The following is a 6,000-nucleotide window of genomic DNA, read 5'->3' on the forward strand; positions in this document are numbered from 1 at the left end:
CTTCATGTACTCTCTCAAACCAGTTAGTTATTTAAAATAAAATCACAAAGGCTGGTGTGCGCTCTCTCTCTCTCTCTTTCACACACACACACACACACACACACACACACACAAACTTACTTTCTACTCTTTTTCATGTCCATGTACTTTCTCACAAAAAAGTAACATTCCACTTTTTAAAAAATGTTTTGGCATGCCTAGACTACCATGGCTATCAGATCCTGTAACACTTTTAGCACTTACTGCAAGGAGAAATAGACTTTACACAACAACATTATAAAAAGGGGAGGGGGGACTTACCTTTGGGGTTTTGTTTAGGAACAAGAAAATCCATGGATGATTCATAAGATCTCCTTGGCCTCATTTTTTCCCCTTGGCAATCTCTACTATCTTTGTTTTCCTCTACCTATTTTTCCCAACAAAAAAGTATGAGAACAGAATGTTTTGAGAAAGCATCCTGCTCTTTACCTCTCTAACCCCTGAAGCTGAAGGAGAGAATAGAAAACAAAAAAGAAATGTAACATTGTGCCATTGTTGTTTCCTATCATTTTGTCTACTTCAGTGTATGTGCCTAACAAAACAATGCACAAAACTGAAAAGAAAAGAGAAAAGAAGCTTAATATTCCATTCAAGCACTTGCAGTGCATCTTGAAAGTACTCCAGAGCTAAAAAAGAAAAAGCATCAAGATTTCATCGTAAGAGGCTCCTTGTTTACAAAATTGCCAAGAACTTTCACGTTCCCAGACTTTATAGCTAAGAAGCACTCTTCATTGCTGTCATTTCTCTGGGTTGCTTCTTTGGGTCATGTTACAATGCACAGAACAATCACGCAGCACAGTCCTATACATTGCAACTCAGAAGTTCAAAACTCAGGGCCTTGGGCTTCAGTCTTAAAACACACTTACTAGAAGAGCAGAGAGTAAGCAAAACTCCTTCCAAGTAAACATGCCAATGATTGTGCTATTGGGTTTTTTAAAAGCATATCTATTCCACCTTTCCAAAACCTTAATGTGGTCTAAAAATAATAATACCTGCATTGCAATTCTGCTAGTCTTGCAAGACCTTGCTCCTTGCTTGTCTGCTCCCTTCCACCTGACCTGCGAAGACCTTGACCGTCTCCAGCTACAAAGGCTACTTCTGCTGTCCAGGATATCTAGAGACCATCGGGGTGGGCTATTGATTGGGGTTTATCCTGGGACAAGATTTACTTCAGGAAATGTAATATTTTTGCTGTTAATCTGGGTAATGTTATTGTCAGACCTTATTATGAATATTCAGTGGATTGTTGAATTTCACTGTATCTTTATTAAAGTGAAATGTTAATGTGAGATGTTCATTGTTTGTATGACTACTTAAATTCTATTATATCTTGTAACTGTTACAGAATTGTGTAAAATGTTATGACGTTGTGAGACCTCTTGGAACATGGTTTATTGTGGAAAGGTAGCATGTAAATTGATGGTGGCGAATATATATTTCAACAAAGGAACAAACTCATTCCCAGCTCCCCCACCTGCTACCTCCCAAAGCTTACCAAAAAGTTCCTAGCAGTTCTCAAAACTGTTTGGATTTCATACTGAATTTTGAAATGCCCTGGCAACAGCAGAGGTGGGTGAGTGAGCACATAAACATTAGCTGTTACCTTCTTAAAGTTCAACAATGCTGCAGTGGTATGACATTTGTGAATAGGCAAGAATGATCCAGAGATTTTGGACTTTACTTTAGGAGTTTGTTACTTGCTTTTTGCTGTAATGGTTTTTATCCTCCAATGCCCGCTCCAGTGCCTGAGTTGTAAAGATCCTGAACTTCTGCATGAAGGGCAATTATGGTATTTCCTCCCTACATCTCTGGCCAGAAGCTTCATGAAAATAAACCAAAATGCTATGATCACTTTGACACAGCCTTAAATGTAAATGGACATGCCTCATCTTACCTCTCCCCACCGCCGCCCGCCAAATGCAGCCATGACATCAAACCCTCGCTGCTTGTTTACTAAAAGAGCCTGCTAAATATAATTTCATACCGTTATGCATTGATTGCCACATTCTATTTCTAGAAGATTGCTGTACTAACCATGCCACATATCACTGTTTCCATCAAGCACTTAGGGATTTAGAAACTGCAAACTCTAAAGAGGTAGAATGTAAACATTCACCATCGCTGTCATTATAAAACTCCCAGTGCTGTTCACACTTGGTGAATCACTTTTTGCAGATAAATACCGGGCATGTTTGCTGCCAGCTATGATGATTAAAAGTGTTGCTTTCTTCAGTTATACTCCCTCTGCAGAAACAGCGACAACACCCCAAAACAAAACTAAATCTTTCAAATACTCTATTAAGCAAGAATGCAAACACATCTTATCTTTTCTTGGTGAGTTAATGAGGCACCATTTTGTTATGTCCACATAACAGATTCATATCATCTGAATCGATGACAATACCATGGTCAGATTTTAGGCAAGACCTTCATTCCATTTGCAGCTTTTCTTTATTAAATCTGACCTTTGGAGGTCCAAGTCTATCAAGTACCAAACAAGTGACGCCAGGGCCCCATGAAAGTAATCTAGAGAGCCACCTTGTCAGATGCCATGCAGTCAGTACAGATGGGCAAACTCCCCTCAGCTCACCCTAAGCATCTTTGTTTCAAAAAAGATAAAGCTTTCTGAGAAAATGCTTTCTTAAAAACCACAATCTTTAGAGTCTTTCATAAGAAAGCTAAAAGAAACCCCACAAATAGATAAGGAACCACTTCACTCTTCTGCCAGTACACAAATCCCTTCGCAGTCCTGAAAGGAAAGAGTAACCTCCATGGGGATCGCTTGTGAGAGCTAGGAAAGGCCCTTCACCTGTCTCCTGGCTTAAAGGGAAATAAAGCTGTGTGCATTGTGGGGCTTTGTGCTGCTTCCTATCAGCAGCAAAACTATCTGCCCAGGGGATGGTTGTAGCCTCTGCTGCAGAGGAGGCTCCCACCCAGTGCTTCTGGGAAGCCCAGCCAGATGGGCAGGGTATAAATAAAATTATTATTACTCCTTTCCTCTGGCAGAAACTGGCACAGAGATGAATATGAACCATCCAGTGCAGGTTGGTCCATTAAGGTGAATGGGACCCCACCCCACCAAACTTTGTTCTCAGCCAGCCCCACTTTCCTGCCTTCTTACTTAATAGCAAATCCAGAGGGCTAAGATGCTTTTCAGTTTCTTCCTTCCCAGTCTCAGTGTTGCTTTTGTATACATCAACAGAGAGGAAGATGGGGAGGGGAACATACACACCAGCTTCTAGGCACCAAGGCAATTGGGGGGGGGCTCATTCCTTGCAAGTCACATGGCGTCATTTCAGGATGTCACATCAGGTCCCCTCAATCAACTTGAGAAGACGGAATCTCGGGGGGGGGGGGAGACTAGAATTAGTTGTTTTTACCTGTCATCTGTCAATCTGACCCCAATAGGCACCAGTTTCCACTGACACCATCCTCATCTGCCAAAGCAACAACATGGTGAGGACAGGTAGGAATGCAGCCTTTGAGTTTATGGAAAGTACTTCCCTTAGAAAAGAAGACTTTGTTTAGGTGATGCTTGAGATAAAATGTTAATACAGAATAATTAATTTCCTCTTTCACAAAAAAATCTTAATAAAGTTTTAAAGACAAGCAATAAGAAGCGAAAGAGAATTTTCCACAGAGAACATTTCATCTCTAGTGGCCTTTCAAAGGTTATTGGTAGCTTAGCTGTTCAAAATGCGCACAACTGCACAAATGGCAAAGTGAAATTAAGTCAGACAGGCAACAATAATAATATCTGGCAAATTATTGGTAATATGAACTGGTTTTATTTTGCCTGCTTGAGAAAATGGAAATGCTGATGAAAACTTCATTCACAAATTAAAAACTCAAAGGGGGAAATTAGCAATGAAATAAGTGTTCAATAAAATGTCTTGTGGAAGGAAGCAATTTACAGCGTATTATGGGCAGCTTCCCATATGACATTTCCCTTTCCCAGAAACCCCCACCCCCTACCCCATCTACACTAATTACACACCTGTATTGTGGCAATGTGCATATTTCTTAGCCAAAGGGGAAATGTTGCATGTTGCATGCAAAGATGCAAAGGCTTGGGACTTGGAAGTCCCTCACATTCCTATTACCTCTTGGATCTTTGTTTCTTGGGTTCATGACTTCCATGCCCCATCTCCTGTCACACATCACCTTCATATCATTTACAGCTCCTCTCATGATGAGTTTGAAGGTAAAAATCTGATTATGTGGAGGACTAAGTCACACAGGGAGCCTCCAGCTGGACAAAAGATGCCCATTTGCCACACTTCAAAGCTTCACCCTCAAGCGACAGAGGGCTGTAGACTGGATGAAAGCTGGGCAGGGCTTTGAGACTTCCCTATATAAGTCTCAGGCTTATATAGCCAAATGTTTTATTTGTTATTATATAAAAATGATGTTATGCTGGAAAATATTTGTAAAAACCAATAAAAATTAGAAAAAAGAAAGAAAGAAAGAAAGAAAGAAAGAAAGAAAGAAAGAAAGAAAGAAAGAAAGAAAGAAAGAAAGAAAGCTGGGCAGGGCAGGACTTCAGCCTTGCTTCAGCCTTGAGCATCTCGTGTCATCGGTTTATTTGTATGCTTCTCCACAAATTTGTGCCCAAAGTGGCTCACAACATATCAAATGAACAATAATAGGCCTGCTTTCTGAAGAAATTGCTATTCTGCTGAGCAGAATGGAATTTGTTAAAATTTACTCTGTCATTCAACCAAACATGGTTTCTAAAAGCTGCAAAAGGCAACAGGAATTAGAAACAATGAAAATGAAACAGAAAGGAGGGAGTAGTACTTACCACCAAAAGAACACAACAGACTTCCCCCAGCACCCAGGAAATAACAGCGGTGGTACCTAGGAATGTGATTCCATAACCAGAGCACAACTGCAGAAAACACTCTTAACTCCTGTAAGCACGTTTCTAACCTCCAAAGAGAGGGCATCGACTCCAGTAAAACTATAGGCTGCATTCTTATGTATGCTTATCTCTAAGTAAGCCACAAGTCCTATGCACACTTGAATAGAAATCTATATTTAATTTACCTCCCAGTAAACATGTTTAGCCTTATACTGCATATGTTGGCCGTTTGTTTGGAATGTCAAGTTAATACATAATGTTCAAGGAAAACTTTGTAAGTTTTAACCAGGTGGTGGAGGAGATATCTTTATAAGCGGACTTCAGTTCTTTTTGAGACATGGTTATATTCCACTTATGATAAAGGCACAGCTTGGATTTCTAACCTACCATAAAATCCTACTAGGGACTAAATGGATATTCATTACCACAGGACACTCAGTAATTTATTATGGAGTCTTGAAGGATATGTTTGGATTTCCAGGCCATCCACCATCAACATCATACATACTTGTCATTGTGATGCCACAAGCTCTTTCTGTATCTTGAAATAAGAAGAAGAAGAAGAGTTTGGATTTGATATCCCACCTTTCACTCCCCTTCAGGAGTCTCAAAGCGGCTAACAATCTCCTTTCCCTTCCTCCCCCACAACAAACACTCTGTGAGGTAAGTGGGGCTGAGAGACTTCAAAGAAGTATGACTGGCCCAAGGTCACCCAGCAGCTGCATGTGGAGGAGTGGAGACGCGAACCCGGTTCCCCAGATTAGGTGACTACCGCTCTTAACCACTACACCACACTGGCTCTTCTTCCATAAAGAAGGATTCTGTGAAATTACAGACACTTGGCAGTAACCACAGACTACATTCTTAGGAACTTGATGGTGTTGTGACATCAGTGTTAAAGAGCAACAATGCCTTGGGGAGGGGGACTTTAAGAGCAGAGAAGCAGCAGGGGGGCAGGGAAAGTTCTTAACTCTTACTTCAGGGGCTGCTCTTTTGCTTAAAATTGTTCTCCCACTGTTTTTTCCTTTCCATGAGATATCAGTTGCACATCTGCAGGGCAAACGAGGACCAGTACAGAAGATGGTTTGTTCCTTAGG

This window comes from Podarcis raffonei, chromosome 9, assembly GCF_027172205.1.
Source record: "Podarcis raffonei isolate rPodRaf1 chromosome 9, rPodRaf1.pri, whole genome shotgun sequence".
Lineage (NCBI taxonomy): Eukaryota > Metazoa > Chordata > Lepidosauria > Squamata > Lacertidae > Podarcis > Podarcis raffonei.